The following is an 18039-nucleotide window of genomic DNA, read 5'->3' as shown; positions in this document are numbered from 1 at the left end:
TGATTTGAAATATTTCATTATTTTCTCTCAAGCTCGTGTTCCCTGCAAGTAATAATATTAAAGGTTGCCTTCCCATTCCCTTCAAAATTTGCATTTATTTTTAGGCAACAATCACTTTATCTGGATGTACTTCATTTCAGCTTGGAGCAAACTCCAATTAAAGGTTTAAATCTAAACAAAAATGTGTAAATTAAAAACAAAAAAAACCAACAAGCATGTAAAGATACTTGCTTTGGTTTTTGCAGCTGCTGATTTTTTTCATTGTTGTCTTCGGGCGATTTCCTGTTGCTATAGTTGATAGCCTGCCAGTGCCTGCCTTTCAAGTGTCAGCCCTCAGAAGTCTTCTGTAATGGTCAAATGCGCGTTAATGAGATATAGCAGCTGGGTAGAGCTGAACCACCATGTTGCAGAAAGGAATGCTGTTGCTGCAGGAAGTAATGGTTTTCAATTGCCTGCAAAGCTGGTCAGTACACTCAATGTCAACCCTGACCCCTCTTCCTGAATAGAAATATTAAAACTCAGGGTTTAATATAAAGGGAATAAAATCATCCAAAAGCACTGCACGTTTTAATGGAGGATTAGACATGATTCTGAACGAAGCAATATAAATGTTTAACAGTGCTTCATGTTGTTGTATTTACAGTCTCCTGTGCTATGTTGTGTCTCTCAGCTACCCTCTGAACAGGAAGCCACTGTAAACAAGAACTGAAGCTTAAACTTAGATATACTGTGTAAATATCTTCACTAAATAAATCAAGCTGATGTTCACAGATCATAAAAAATAACAAGCTGAAGCTACACTGTGGCTCCGTTCCTCAAGAAGTATGCTGACTGCCCGTGAACGGAAAGTTGAAAATTCAGTCTTTGGGTTTGCATATTGTTTAATGTTCCTCAGATTTCATTCAGACAGCTAAATTTTAAGAATTAAGAAATAAAGGAATTTGGCTGTCCCTGTTACCACATCAATTCTTATTCATGCACCATAGAAACCATTCTATCTGGATGCATGGTGTCTTGGTATGGCAACTGTTCTGTACCTGATGACAAGAAACTACAGAGAGTTGTGGGCACAGCTCAATACATCACAGAAACCAGCCTTCCCTCTATAGACACTGTCTATACTTCTCGATCTCTCAGCAAAGCAGCCGGTATAATCAGAGATCCCATTCACCCCAGACAATCCTTCTTCTCCCTCTCCCATCGGTTGGAAGATGCAAAAACTTAAAGCACTTACCAAGACTCAAGGACAGCTTCTATGCAGCTGTTATCAGAATCTTGATTGGTCGTCTTGTATGATAAGTCAGACTCTTGACCGCATAAATTACCTTGTTATGATCTTGAGCTTTGTTTCCGTGCACTCTGTAGCTTTTACTCTTTATCCTGCATTGTTATTGTTTTACCTTGTTCTACCTCAGTGCTCTATATAATGAATTAAACTTTATGAACAGTGTCCATGAACAGATTTTCACTGTACTTGCGTACATGTGACAATAATAAACCAATACCAATGGAAACACGAGGAAATCTGCAGATGCTGGAAATTCAAGCAACACACACAAAATGCTGGTGGAGTGCAGAAGGCCAGGCAGTATCTATAGGAAGAGGTACAGTCGAAGTTTCGGGCCGAGACCATTCGTCAGGACGCCTGGCCTGGCCTGCTGCGTTCCACCAGCATTTTGTGTGCGTTGCTCCAATACCAATGGATGAAATTTTGTGTGACTGGGTTGAAAAAACCAATGCTGTTTCAAATTCTTGTTCCTCTTGACTGATGATTGAAATGCCATCTGCTGCCGAAGGTCCCAAGAAAGAAGATTTCCATTTATGTGGCACCGTCCACGTGTTCATAAAATAAATATTGTAGAGTTGTCATGAAGGCAAATGTGACAGCCGAATTCTCACAACAGTGAAAGAAATATCCACCAATCTCTGGACTGGGGCTACTGCGGGCTTTAAAATATTCACGTTGTAAATTAGATGGCAAAAGTTCTAGCAATCAAGACTGGCTAATGCATATCTGTGTGCTGCAGATGTTGTTCTTACTTTTTGTAAAATTTCAATAACCTAAATGTGCCCAAGTAAATTGCTATTTACTTTAAGATAAGCATATTATTGTAAACTAGGGCAGACACCACAATTTACAGGTGAATTTCTTTACACCTCATACATGAGCCTAAATAATTATAAGTATGAAAGATAGATAGTTCAAACCAGCTGCTCAGAGGTATTTTTAGTCAAAAGCAGTTCTGGTTTGCTTGGGTTGGTGGTTGGTTAAGGGCAATGTAGGCAACAATTTGCAGTACTTGAAACTGAAGCATGATTATTTAAAAAAAATTACTATGCTTTCTTGGAATTGATAGTAACATTTAAATGTTCATATTTTTCATGTGTTCAGTTTCTTTCAAGAGGCTATATTATTGTATCACTAAGCAGAGGCAGTAAATAAGACTTGATTTTACAAGTGCCATGTACTTTGCTGGTGTCAAGGAAACTGATAATTAATTTATCCTTGTTAGGTGTTCACATTTCTCCTCCAACTTTTACCAGCAACAGACTCCATATAGAATAAATATAATATTCAGAGGACTTTATAGAAAATTATTGACTCAAAAGACCACTATATGTCTATAATGAGAACGTTGAAAATACTGGAAAGTCACTAATCCATTTTAAACAGAAACGTGATCATATCAAAATATTTCAATAGATATAAATTAAACCTTAGGTTTAGTTTATGACAGGCACACCGAATGGTCCTTGTAGAATGTCAGAGGACCTGAAATATTCTTGTTCTGCTGCTACTACTTGTTCAGTCAACTGGAAATGTGATAAACGTCCTACCCTAATATTCTCCAGTTGACTACTTAATGAAGACGAACACCTTTTAACATTTACATAGATTTATGTTACAGCTCAAGTTGATTTTTAGTCCCATAAAGAAATTGGCAGAGAAGTCATTAAGCCCACTGCGTTCAGTTAGCAAGGGAATAAATAGTTTGGATAAGTGAATTAAAATAAAAAACATCTAACTTTGGGCAGCAGATTCAGCCAATTTAAGGCAGAGTGCAAATTCTAAATATTTCTTGACATGGTCTATTGAAAGTTGGGCAGAAAATGCTCCTTACTGTTTATATTTAAACTTTGAAAGGCATTGTGTACTAATACTGTTAGAGAGAAGGCTCACTGATTTACATCGGTATGCCTTTCTACTCTCTTCATACATCATTTACACAATTTGGAGGCTAGAAATAAATACAAAGGCAAGGCTGCTTGCAAATCATTTCTCATTGATCCAATCTTTAGATCATCTGAATATCTGATGATAACTTTGTTGGCTGGATTTTTCTTGTGGCCTGGGTCTGGATGCAGGTATTCGCAGCCCAAGATGTAAAGAATTGCTTTGATCTGCAAGCGTCCGTGGTACAATTTGTCTCAGCGTGATTTCAAAGTAGTGTTATTTTTATAAAATAAAACTCTTTTGGGAACTCTCTTGGAAGTAGATGAATGTTGATCATAAACTAATTGCACATTGGCAGACTATTACTCCCTCTTGTTGGGAAGTAAACTGATGCTGATCAAGGGAATATGTAATTTCAAGTTCAGTGGGTCTATGAATCCATGAGACTTGAATGTCTTCCTCCTCAACAAGATGAAAGTAATTGTACTGTTACCAAATAACCATAACCATATAACAATTACAGCATGGAAACAGAACATCTCAGCCCTTCTAGTCCATGCCGAACTCTTACTCTCACCATGTCAGCCATTATGAAAGTGAAGAGAAAATACCTTTGCTGATGTACCTATACCCCACTTTTAGGCTTACGCTACAGATTGGACAATTGGAAACCTGAAATGAGCACTCAAGCTAATTAAAATTGTTTGGGCGTGCCGAGGGGGAGAGGGGGAGTTGGATGGTTGTGCAGTTAAGGTGAGTGGAGGCAATGTGAGCAGTTAGTTGAAGGATTAAGATAACTTGCCACAAATATTTGCTTCACTGTGTGATATACTGTAACTTCAGAATCAGAAACAGATTTAATATCACTGGCATATGTCGTGAAATTTGTTATTTTTTGGCAGCAGTACAGTGCAATACATAATAAAAAACTATAAATTACTGGCATATGTTGTGAAACGTTATTTAGTGGCAGCAGTACATTGCAATACCTAACAAAAAGCTGTAAAATATATTAAGAAATGTGTGGATTAATATACAGTGGGGGGGAGATTAACTAGTTGAGTGGTGTCACAACAACCTTATGCTTAACGTCAGTAAGACCAAGGAATTGATTGTGAACTTTAGGAAAGGGAAATCAAGAGAACACACCAGATCTCACTGAGGGACCAGCAGTGGAAAGGGTGAGCAGTTTCAACTTCCTGGGTCTCAACATTTCTGAAGTTCTATCCTCAGACATCCCACCCTGCAAAAACTCATTTCAGGGAGGGAGCACCATCAGTTTGCGGGAGACTTCCGGGAGAGGTGGGATGTCTGCAATAGAGTAGCTCCTTAGCAGCAAACCAGCTAGTTTAAATAATGTTAGCTATGCTAATGAACGAATGACACCTGTTAAACTCACCTCAAAATGTCTTTTACAGTCTTAACCCACCACGGGCAATAGAAAAGTCACTGTTGCAAACAGTGCAGTGAGCAACACTATCATTATTTTTGACCCCTATTAGGCAGGGGTACACTTTAGTGTAGTCTGGGGTGACGTACGTTTTATATTTTTTTGGAACACTCTGCCATGGCGCGCTGTCTCTCTCTCGCTCTCTCACGCTCTCGCTTGCTTTCCCTCTCGCGCTCTTTCTTGCGTTCTCTCACGCTCTCGCTTGTTTGCTCTCTCACTCTCTCATGCGCTCTCGCTTGCTTTCTCTCTCTATCGCTCTCTCTCTCGCTTGCTTTCTCCCTCGTGCGCTCTCTCTCTCTCTGTCTCTTGCGCGCGCGCTGTCTCTCGTGGTCGCTCTCGTGCTCTCTCTTGCTTTCTCTCACTCGCTTGCTCTCAAAAAAATTGATTTCCGTGATATTGTATATAATTTGCGGGCATCAGGGAGCCACTATTCATATGCGGGAGACTCCTGGAATTTCCGGGAGAGATGGGATGTCTGTATCCTGGATCCAACAATTACACCAAAGACAACACAGCAGCTATGTTTCATTAGGAGTCTGAGGAGATTTGTACTCCTAACAATCCTCACGAAGTGGCAAATGAAATACAATGTTGGAAAGTGTATGGTCATGCACTTTGGTGGAAGGAATAAATGGGCAGGCTATTATTTAGATGGGGAGAGAACTCAAAATTCAGAGATGCAAAGGGACTTGAAAGTCTTCATGCAGGATACCCTAAAGGTTAACCTCCAGGTTGAGTCAGTGGTGAAGAAGGCAAATGCTATGTTGGCATTCATCTCTAGGGGTATAGAATATAAGAGCAGGGATGTGATATTGAGGCTCTATAAAACACTGGTAAGACCACACTAGAGTATTGTGTGCAGTTTTGGGCTTCTTATTTGAAAAAGGATATATTGACATTGGAGAGGGTTCAGAGAAGATTCAGGAGAATGATTTCAGGAATGAAAGGGTTACAATATGAGGAACGTTTGGCAGCTCTTGGGCTGTATTCCCTGGAGTTCAGGAGAATGAGGGGGATCTCATTGAAACATTCCGAATGTTAAAAAGCCTGAACAGATTAGATACGGCAAAGTTATTTCCTGTGGTAGGGGAGTCTAGGACAAAAGAGCATGACTTCAGGATTGAAGAAGGTCTATTTAGAATGGAGATGCGGAGATATTACTTTAGTCAGAGGGTGGTAAATCTGTGGAATTTGTTGCCACAAGCAGCTGTGGAGGCCAAGTCATTGCGTGTATTTAAGGCAGAGATAGATAGGTTCTTGATTTGCCAGGGCATCAAAGGGTATGGGGAGAAGGCAGGGGAGTGGGGATGACTGGAAGAAATGGATCAGCCCATGATTGAATGACCGAGCAGACTTGATGGGCCAAATGGCCTACTTCTGCTCCTTGGAGGAGAAGATGGCGACGCGACGCAGCTTGCGCGGCCACTCCGGTGAATGATATCTGTAATCTGTCAAGTAGGGTGCTGTGTACAATTCTGATTTGATGGAGACAGATGTGAGAGAATGGAGGAACATCTGGTGAAACTTCTGAAATGCCTTTTTTGCTGCCGCTGTTACTGTGCGATCCAGAATCTCCGGAGGGGAAGACCCTGAGTCCTCGGCTTTGCTTGTTGCTCAGCAGCCGGGATGAGGTCAAAACGCTCAGCAGAGATGGTGCTCGGTGCTCAGTGTCGAAGGGCTGGTCAGAGGTTCGCAGTTTTCGGATGGACTCAGAGTCGGCTGTGGTCGGGTGCTTCCAATGCATCCACTGTTGTCGGTGCCCGGAGGTTTATGGCAGACAGAGTTTCTCCCTTCTATCGCCTGCGATCAGGGGCTATCAGGAGTCGATCGGAACTTTGAGAATTTTTTTTACCGTTCCCATGGTCTGCTCTTTATCAAATTATGGTATTACTTTGCACTCCTGTAACTATGTATTATAATTATGTGGTCTTGTCAGTGTTAGTCTTTGGTTTGTCCTTTTTTTTGTGATATCACTCTAGAGGAACATTGTATCATTTCTTAATGACAATGTGAGGACTGAGTGTCCTCATAATCTAATATCTTATGGTTTTATGGTCTTATGGATCCAGCACCAACCTGATTTTCCCAATCTACCTGCATGGATTGTAACGCTGGCCCAGATCGGAGGTGATAGTTGATTTCACTTGGTCTCTGCGATGTTCTCTCCTCTCTTTCATGTGCTGGAGGCTTTTGCTTTTGTTATATGGTCAATTTAAACACCAGCCCAGATCGACTGAAAAGGCAGGGTGTTGTGATCCGGGGCCAGAGCTGATTTTGTTTGTTAACTGCAATGGTCACTTCGCTCTCTCTATGGTGCTGAGGCGACGAAGACTGCCCCAGCTGTTGTGCTCCGTGCCTATTAATATGATAAACTGATGTGAGGCTTTGGACCTCCTCTGGGTGCTCTGGGGTTTGGATCTGAGGTCTCAATTTTTGTTCTGGATTGTTGTTCGCCTCAATTGTTTGCATGATGTGTTTTTTTCCCCTTTCTCTTGCGTATTGGGTGTTAGTCTTTTTTCTCTTTTTATTCTTTAATTGGGTTCTTTCGGGTTTCTTGCTTTGTGGTGTCATGTGTGATGCCAAGCAGAGTTACCGGACGGATGATGCTAATGAGAGAGATAATGGAAGACAATGGAGAAACATTCAAAATGCTAATGAGGGAGAAGGGAGAGATTAACGAGAAAGAAACACAATTCAGATATTGACAGACCGGTTGCTTTGAACCTGAACTGTTTGAAGTTTGATGGACAGGTGATAACCCAGCAGGGGGATAAAAAGAGCAGGTTTGCTAAGGCACGACACACGCCACGAGACCCTGGAAAGAGCAGTGTGCCCCCACAAGTGGTGGAAGTTTGGAGGACCGGTTCGCGGGAACCGATCAGAGGCTCACAGGGTGTAAAGGTACGATTGATGGGAACCTGGGGTGTGTGTCTGCCCTTGCCTGGGTGCCGGGTTCACCGCAGAAGAATGATCACATCTGGAATGGAGGGGTCATAGTCGGTGACCACAGTAGGATTAGAAGACATCAAAAGGTCCGTCTGAAACCAATTGCATCTCCCACTCTCTCTCTCCCTCTCTCTCTCCAACGGTACAACAGTGACTACTTCGAACTGCACTAAACTGAACTGAACTCTGCTTCACTTTAGACTGATCATTTTACCCCTAGACTGTGATAGAGCTTGGTTGATTCCTATTACCTTAGTTCTGAGTATATGTGTGTATTATCATTGCCAACCTGTTACATTTATATCCTTACGATTAGAGTACTGTACTACTTATTTCTTTAACAAAGTTTTATTAGTTCCTAGTAATCACAGACTCCAACGAGCGTTCCATTTCTGCTGGTTTGGCAACCCAGTTACAGGGTACGTAACAGTGGCTACCTGTGAACAAAGAAATCTCAAGGTTGTTTAATTTATACATTCTTTGATAATAATAAATGTACTTTAAACTTTGTACTTTGAACAAGTTACTACATTCTTCTTAGGCACTGGTATAATTGAAGCGTGCTTGAAGCAGATGGGTACCGCAGAGAATCAAAGCGAGAGGTCAAAGCAAGTGAACAGTCCAGTCAGTGGATCAGCACAGCTTTTTAGTGCTTGGCCAGGTACCCTTCTGGGTTGGATGCTTTTTGTGGGTTCACTTCTCCACGGCCTCAGAGACAGAAATCACAGGATCATCGGCAGCTGTGGGAGTTCATGATGATTATCCATGTTTTGTCGGTCTAAGTGAGCATAAAACGCAATGAACTTGACTTAACTTTATAAGAGGTATTCAAGTCCTGCCATAACTGATGAGCATCCTTCACGGATTCAGTTTTAGTCTAGAATTGCCACTTCGCCCATGAGATAACTTTCCGGAAATCATACCTGGACCTCTTGTTACTATCTTGGTCATCAGACATGATGGCCTCTGATCAGTTCTTCAGCAAATTTGGATCTCATGGTTCATCCAGGACTTCTGGTTGGGGAAGACTGTGAATAATTTTGTGGGGACACACTTGTCTACAACTATTTTAATAAAGTCTGTGACAACCATGATGTATTCATTCACTTCCACAGATGTGTCCCTGAGCACAGCCCAGTCCACTAATTCGAAGCGATCCCATAGCCATCCCTCTGCCTCAGGATAGTCAATATAACATAGAAATACATTTGCATCAGCAAGAATTAAGCAGTCTGATGGTCTGGTGGAAGAAGCCTGTTGGTCCTGACTTTTATGCTGTGGTGCCATTTCTCAGATGGTAGCAGCTGCAACAGTTTGTGGTTGGGATGATTTGGGTTTCCAATGATACTTCGGGCCCATTTTACACACCTGTCTTTGTAAATGTCCTGAATAGTGGGAAGTTCACATCTACAGATGTGCTGGGCTGTCCGCACCACTCTCTGCAGAGTCCTGAAATTGAGGGAAGTAGAGTTCCCATACCAGGCAGTGATGCAGCCAGTCAGGATGCTCTCATTTGTGCCCCTGTAGAAAGTCCTTAGGATTTGGGGGCCCATACCAAACTTGTTCAACTGTTTGAGATGAAAGAGGCGCTGTTTTGCCTTTTTCACCACACAGCAGGAATGTACAGACCATGTGAGATTCTCGGTGATGTTCATGCTGAGGAACTTAAAGCTGTTCACCCTCTCAGATCCACTGATGTCAATAGGGGTTAGCCTGCCTCCATTCCTCCTGTAGTCCACAACAAGCCCCTTTGCTTTTGCAACATTGAGGGAGAAGTTGTTTTCTTGACACCACTGTGTCAGTGTGATAACTTCTTCTCTGCAGGTTGCTTCATTATTATTTGAGATTAGGCCAATCAGTGTAGTGTCATCAGCAAATTTAATTAGCAGATTGGAGCTATGGGTGGTAACACAGTCATGGGTATACAGAGAGTAAAGTGCATGTGTGTGTCAAAAAAAATTATTGCACGCCATCTTGGGCATGTGTGCCATCTTTCCACCACCACTGGTACGTGATTCTGGAAACAGTTTTGCTGTTAATTGTAAGAATATTAATTTATCATTTAGCTATTGATAGTGCTTTTGACCCCATCTTTGCTAGGATTCTGCGATGCCTTATTACAACAGGTAACAGAGATAGGTATGGCACGAAAGAACAGGTCCAGCAATACATTGGAACTAGTAGTACTTGTGACAAGATCTCCTGCTCTGTGAAGCAAGGTGCTGATCCAGAAAGAGGAGATAGTATAGGTGTAGAATGACAGAGGGCATCAGTCCATTCGGGATGGCAGAGGACATCAACCTAAAAGATGGACCTTGGTGTATAATTCAAGTGAGAGCACTAAACCAGCCAGATGGAACTGGAAGTAGAGTCTAACAAAGGATACTAACCCAGACAGACAGATTTAGAGGTAGAGTTTAGCAGAAGGTATTAAGCAAAACATGATCTGTCGATTGGTCAGAGCATAAAGGGATACAGGGAGATGGCAGGAAATTGGGGCTGAGAGGAAAATTGGATCAGTCATGATGAAATGGCGGAGAAGACTCGATGGGCCAAATGGTCTACTTCTGCACTTATATCTTATGGTCTTATGGTATTCTTTGCTCAACCCTAAGTTCCATCCCTTCATTAAATTGGAACATGACTGAGAATATTTCTTGAATTTCTTTTGAGTCAGCTGGTGAAGTAGACCCATATTCTATTATGAGCCCTTTGAAAGAACCAAAGATTGCACAAGGGAGCAGATAATTTGTCCTGAAAGGTACAGATTGTACAGATGACCCTTGTGAAGTGCAGAGCTGAGTTTTACTTTGATTGCTGGGTTGCAACATTTTTTTTGTAATAGTGATCTCTCTTGGCAATCATGCACTGGCAGATTTTAAATAGTGTTTCAGTTCATTGCCTTGTACTTTTGTAAACAGGAAGGATCATCTTTTCTGCACATCATTCTTTTAAAGGCTGTTTCATAGAGTCATAATGTTTTATAGAATAGAAACAGGCCATTCATCCCACTGAGACTATAGTGACCATCATGTTATCTATAATAATCCCACTTACTGGCATTAGTTCTATATCCCTCCATGCCCTGCTCATTTAAGAACTTTTACAAATGCATTTAAAAGGTTGTGACTTTTCGAGTTTCAGTTTCATTTTTTCAGTGAGCATTTATACTTACTGTATAAAATTATATAGTCAGTTTAAAATGCAGGAATGATGATTAATTTGACTGAAATACATATGCCAGGATTTTATACCGGCAATCTTTCAAAAATAAATCAACAGTGCCTGGGAAAATGGTGCTTTGATTCTAAAGCTGGGTGTAATTTCTTTAACTGTCCTGGTTATAAATCAGTTGGGATAGAGTCAGATTATCACCCTTTTAATCAGAGTACCCTATGGTGAGCAATAAAATAAATGAGTTTAATTATGGTTCCTGTTGTTGAGGTTGGATTGCTGCTATCTAGGTTGGCTTGAATGTAAACAGAGCAGCTCTTTCATTCATTAGTGGGTGTCTGGAAGGAATGCTGCTTCTTCTTCCTACAGGAGAACAACACTTGGCTCAAGTGGACTTTGAAATCAGAGAAACAAAAGCATTCTGTAGGAACACCAAGAGGAAGTGGGCCAGACAACATCTCCCACTTAACCGGGTGCTGAACTATTGCCCTTGAGTGACCAGTGTTGCTGGAGCTTAGGTCAAAAGGTGAAGACAGACGGCGGAAGAAAAAAGTGGCTCCTGAATGAAAGAGAAAATGACATTTCCTTCATTTCTCAACCCTGAGTGCCCATAAACACCCCGATGAAAGGGTTGCCGTTTTTGGATGAGACGATCAATACTGTGCATTGTCTTTTATGTGAATGAGCAAATGGTCCAGCAATTTTTTCAGTTCCTCAAAAAATATAAGACTTCGATATAGATAAAGGACCAGTCAGTTGCTGTTGATTTGTACAAAGGCAAAAGAATGACTTTGCTTTGACCTCTCGCCCTCTGGCATCACAGGTGGTGCCTCAGCACAATGGATGCTCGGATGTGAATGCTGCTGTGGGCATTTTACAGAGGCAAGATTGTAAATTTGTCTATTTATGAGTGTCCTGCTGTGTTCCCATTACTCTGCTGGACAAAGGATGAGTTTTGTGAACAAAGCATATCCGTAAACTTTCCTGTTTCGGTTTGTGTTCATCGAGGTGCAGCCATAAACATTGTGATGTGCTATTTCCTAAATTTGTCTGAGCTTTAGCAATGGGCTGGGGATGGAATTTTGCACATACAGACGGGCCTGTGAGGTTGCTTAACTGGTGGTAAATTTGGTATGATAAAGCAAAAATGCTATAAGAACATTGTTGTATATTTCTTTCAAATGTGTGGAACGATATTCTCCAAGCCATAACTAAAGCATAGATTCCAATAAACCTATAATGTTCTGCACAGATTGTCAGCATCATTGATCCATCCCACATTTTTATTGGGCCTGTTCAGGCTTCCACTAACATCTGGCAATGATCATCTGAGTCAGATCAAATTGACTGTCATGGTAGTAATGCAAAGGGCAATAATTACTGGCATAATGGAGACTGGCAAAATGGGATTATTTTAAACTCGTTTTACCTTAAGCTGATGCAGGTTGAAGCTTCCAAAGTTTTATGCTAGTCTACCTTGATATATCTGGACAGAGCTGTTGATTTCTTAGCATGTCATTGTCAATGCTATTTGGCATTGATGGATGCACACTTTGTGAGGGTGGTAGTCCTGTCGACCAATTTGTTCTGCTCTGAACACTCGACCATGGAAAATACTCCAAGCAGCAGCCAGAAACAGTGAACTGACTTCAGGGGACTTATCCATGTTTGAACAAAAGTTTCCGAACACTTATGATAGACGAACAATACTGTGAGAGTGTGGGAATGTTATAAAGTATCAGAAATAGACTAAAGGAAATAAAATGTCAATTTTATTTATAATTAATAGGAAGACTAAATATTAATCATAAAGACTGTTTGCTCTTTTGTTTCTGATTCATTTGCATGAAACCCAAAATTGCAGGTCCGTTTTTTTCTTTTCTTCCCATAGTAGCGATACATTTAATTCATAAGACCATAAGATCATAAGATATTTGAGCAGAATTAGGCCATTTAGCCCATTGCATCTGCTCTACCATTTTATCATGGCTGATCCATTTCCCTCTCAGCCCTAACCTCCTGTCTTCTCCCTGTATCCTTTCATGCCCTGACTAATCAAGAATCTATCAACTTCTGCCTTAAATATACCCAATGACTTGGCCTCTACAGCTGTCTGTGGCAACAAATTCCACAGATTCACCACTCTCTGGCTAAAGAAATTCCTCTAAATGGACGTCCCTTTATTCTGAGGTTGTGTCCTGAGGTCTTGGACTCTTCTTGCCATTGGAAACATCCTCTCCACATCCACTCTACCGAGGTCTTTCAACATTCAATAGGTTTCAATGAGATTCTCCTCCTCCCCCCCCATTCTTCTGAACTCCAGCGAAGACAGGCCCAGAGCCATTAAACGCTCCTCATATGATAAGCCTTTAACCCCAGAATCATTTCTGTGAACCTCCTTTGAACCCTTTCCTACGTCAACACTTCTTTTCTTAGATAAGGAGCCTAAAACTGCTCCTGGCACTCCAATTGAGCCCTACCAGTGCTCTATAAAGCCTCAACATTACATCCTTGCTTTTAGATTCTAGTCATTTATTGAGGATATTTTATATAATAAACATCCTAAAGTCCTTTAGGGATTATTTTCAGACAAGGTTGTACAGGCAAACAGGAAAAGTAATGAGAAAAAGGGTGTTTTGTATGGTGTACTTCACATATCTTTTAGGATATTCCTAATTACTTTTATTTGCATAGCTAATTAAATTCTTTTGAAGCAAAACTACCGCTGTAATGTGCAAAATAGCAATTTTGCTAATAGTGAGCAGATAATGTTCAGCAAGGAATAAATACTGATGCAGGGTTTCCTCAGATCCTACCAAAACCCTCACTTTCTAGTACATGCCCACTTTTTATTATGACCATCAGTCAAGAGCTATGAGAGCATGAAGGTCCACACTCATGATTCAGAAATTGCTTCTTCCTCTCCATCATCAGATTTATGAACTATCCACAAATCCATGACTATTACCTCGTTATTCTCACTTCTTTATTTTGTACTTTATCATAGTTTATGTCTTTGCACTGTGGTGGTGGTTGTCCATTGTGTCTGAAGATGGCAGGAAGCCTGTGTGGGAGAGCTTTTAAAGTAGAGAAACCATTGCAGTGGGACAGTTCCACTCTCTTGACCTCAGAAGTCCGAGTCCACTGGTACAAACAAGTGTCACAAACCGGGGTCTACCTAGGTTGCAGTGGATGAACGAGACATCCTCTATGCCTCGTCATGCCTATTGCTCTCCGTGGAATGTTGCTGTACCATCTACCGAGCCGTTGGATCTCAGTGTAGATCTAATCTACCCGGCCGGCCTTAGCTGACTTTGCGTGCTAGGACTGGCATATCCCTATCTCAAAGACGTGTGATGCCATTAGCTACCCTCACCTGGTCTAGCCCACTTGTCGAAGCGATGTACTGAAGTGTGGCCACTGTTGCAAGCAGACAGCTACTTGGAACCAGAGGTGCGAGTTTAATGTCCGGTGGGGATGAAAGGTGAGGGGGCTGCCCTGGAATGGGGCTACAAAACCTACAAATTTCATGTCATGTAAATCAATGATAATAAATTTGATTCTGATTCTGATGTTGCAATTGTTCTCCCTTATTAATGCTGCTCAATCTATTGAGTGCCTCAGGAAATTGTTAGTAACTGCAAATTCCAGCATCTGCAGTCTCTTGGGTCTCCAGGAGATAAAAATTGTTCTGGATTTATTTATGAATTGAGATACAGCATGGAATAGGCCCTACGGTCCTTTAAAGCTTCACTGCCCAGACTTTAAAGTCCCCTGATTTGACCCTAGCCTAATCATGTGACAATTTACAGTGACCAACTAACCTATCATCTGGTACGTCTTTGGACTCTGGGATGAAACTGGAGCACCCGGAGGAAACCCAGTCAGTCACAGAGAGAGTGTACAATCTCCTGACAGAGAACGTACAGTCTCCTAACTGTACTTCAGAGATGAGTCTCCTGTGCTTCTCAGAAGTGGTGCCAGGGGACCTTTTGTGCCCGACTGTGCAGTTGACTAAAGGTTCGATCAAAGGCATTGTTATTGGACTAGCGTCTAGATGAGTAGATCATTGATGCAAGAAATGTAAGTTCTAATTCCATCACAACAGCTGGGAACTTTAAATGAAAACATTAATAAATCTGGAATGAAAAAAAAAATTGCCAGCAACATTAAAGGATACCACAAACCACTGGATATTTATAAGCAAAATATATCTGGTTCACATGATCATCAAGAAAGTAAACTTATCCTAACTCATTATGGGGTGTTTGTGACTCTAAAACTGTCTCCTTATTCTGAGGGCAGTTACAGTTAGGCAATAAATTCCAGTGTTGCCAATGAATGAATAAACAGTTTTAAAGGACAAATGAAAAGGAGAGCAGGGCGATGGAGGTGGGGAGGTTTACAAGGGGAATGTTGAGAAGGAGAGGAGGAAGAACTGGGTAGATTTGCAGGGCAGGGTATTCCTGAATTTAGGGCTTGAGCTGGTGTTCATGGCAGACCTAAGGAAATGGAGTATAATATTCTAGAATTTTTAACAGTGCTCTTACGATGCAGGGTGACAGTCAAGATTTCATTGATTACGGAGCACAGCAGCTCATCCATTCCTCGGTACTGCTCATTTTAATTGTAAGTGTCTTCATGGAGTGTTAGTGGTTCCTTTAACTCAAGATCCAACTTAATTTCTGCACATTCCTTGTTCCATTTGAAATGCCCTATCCCACCTTTTTCCTCAAGGGTGTTTCCTCTTAATCTCTTTTCACTTCATCTGTACCCTCTTTCTCTTCAGTTCACTAATCCCATTTAGCCCCCCTTATGTTTTTATGCCCTTTCTCGATCTCTTCTTCCTCTTGTTATCCCCTCCTGCTTCTCTTTACACGTTTCCCAGTCTTCATTGCTCAGAAATCAAATCTGTCCTGTATTTTTGAGTGAATCCTTAATCTTGCAATCTTTCTAAAGTTCTGCTAGTTGAACTCCGTGGGGTCCTATTGATGAGTTAGCAACAACAGTAGTATACATGAAGCAACAAAGCAGAGTCTTCCAAAGTGCTTCCTGGGATAGCAAGTGCATAAAATTTCTTTAGCCAGACAGTAGTGAATATGTGGAATTTGTTGCCATAGGAAGCTGTGAAGGCCAAGTCATTGGGTATGCTTAAGTTAGAGGTTAATAGATTCTTGATTGGTCAGGGCATGAAGGGATATGGGGAGAAGGCAGAAGATTGGGGCTGAGAGAGAAATGGATCAGCTATAGTGAAATGGTGGAGCAGACTCGATGGCTAAATGGCCTAATTCTGCTCAAATATCTTATGGTCCTATGGATTAGCAAAAGTCAGGACTCTGGTCTTTGGCAACCGAAAGCATAGCTTCGGAAGATAACATGATTGAAAATGGCGATGAATAAAATCCCAGAATATTTTTTTAAGATACCTCAGATGTTTATAGAACTAAATTTTGATACAGACATAGGAGAAGGAGGCCCAGAGATGAAATGGAAAATAATGATGAAATTTTAAAATATATATATTTACAATTTATGATAGCATATATTAGAATAATGAATTAATGTGAGTTTGGACATGGATAACAGAGTATTGAGAGACTTAAAGTTACCAGAAAATGTGATGGCGGAGGTTAGTCTGGAACAGGTGAATTGGTCAAGCCTAGAGGTAACAAACATTTCAAATTTCAAGCAACACACATCAAAGCTGCTGGTGAACGCAGCAGGCCAGGCAGCATCTCTAGGAGGAGGTACAGTCGATGTTTCAGGCCGAGACCCTTCGTCAGGACGAAGTGTAAATCATTTAATTGCATCTGGTGTAATGTCTGTTATTTGGGCGGGGTGGGGTACCTCACACAGCATCCACACAAACGAATTACCCAGTTTGGCGGGGCTGAGGCTATTTCCCTAGATGACAGAGAGCCGAGCGACCCTGAGGGTGGCCAGGGGGGCTGCATTGTGGGGGCTTTGTCCGGGATGCTTGAGTCTGTTGGTATGCTGTGTGGGTGCCCTGATTAAATCTGTAATGTGTGTCTCTGTGGGTTATTTGCTGTTGATTGTTGTATGCGTTGTGGGTGCGGTCTTTGTTCGAGTTCAGACTAGCATTGACGAGTTAGAGGTGGCACTCGGGGCTGTCCATGCAGTTGGGAGAGAGAGGAAAGAGTGGTCTGATTTGGAGGTAGAGTCTGCGAATAAATGTTCTAGCTCTGGCAGGCTCCGCCTGGGACTGGGGATAGTGTCCACCCCAGGAGGGGCGGAGACGTGTGAGACGTGGGCGGAGCGGATCTCTCAGTTGTTAGATGAGCGGCAGGGATTGGTTGAAAGTTTGAGTAGGCGGGCTGGTGACGGTGTTAGAGCTGTCAGGTTCAATTACACCGTAGTGACAGCTGTCAGTTATTTGAAAGAGGGGGAAAAGTTTTCAGTGTGTCTTCTTTGGCGAGGAGGGCGGCTACATTGCTTGTAGTGCCAGGGGATCAGTTGTTCAGCTGATCAGAGAGGTGTCGGGAAACTTAGTGGAGGCCCAGTGGGGGAATGGCTTGGGGTCTCTGGGGAAGCACGTTCCCAGCAATGTACCAATGAACTTCCACAAGGAAAAGACCCTATTCCTGAAGGCTTAGAGGGGCCACGCCCCAGGGTGTCGTTATGGATAGAGGGAAGCGATGCTAAGGCTATCCTCGACCCCGGGGCACAGATCAAGTTGTTGTACAGTTCGTTTTACAACCGGTGTCTGAAGCATTTATCCTTGACAACCGCAAGGGCACCGGAGACTTTGGGTACCAGTGCCGGTAATTATCCAGAAGACGATGATTGGTTAATGACCCTGGAGTTCATGAAGGCATTTTCTGGGCACCCAGCGTGTCGAGTTGCTTCTGAGGACGTGTGTAGCAGCCTTGAGCCAGTACCGAATTTAAACGTGACCCGGCGGTGGTACGGCTTGGGGAAAGTAGCTGAGGGTGAGACCCTCTTAGTAGATGCTCCGAACCACCACGAGGGAGGGGAGTTGACCGCTGAAGACACCTCAGTGAGAGAGAGGTCGCGGCAACTGGACCCTGGCGGCGTGGAAGATGTAGGCAGCGTGTGTGTGGATTATGCGATGTGGTTTAATGTGCTGCATCTGAGGGGTGGATGTTGCCAGATCCTGAGGAGTGCGGCTGTTGAGCCGAAGATGGCCTTTATTAGTTCCCTAGGATTCTTCCGATCCGAAAAGATGCCCCAGGGCATATCCGGAGCCCCTGCATCCTTTCCGCGGGGCATGAGGAAAACCGTGGGGGAAGTGAAGGTGTGTGGAGTTTTGACG

The sequence above is a fragment of the Mobula birostris genome, chromosome 5, assembly GCF_030028105.1.
Source record: "Mobula birostris isolate sMobBir1 chromosome 5, sMobBir1.hap1, whole genome shotgun sequence".
Classification (NCBI taxonomy): Eukaryota; Metazoa; Chordata; class Chondrichthyes; order Myliobatiformes; family Myliobatidae; genus Mobula; species Mobula birostris.
This window is presented reverse-complemented; position numbering follows the sequence as displayed.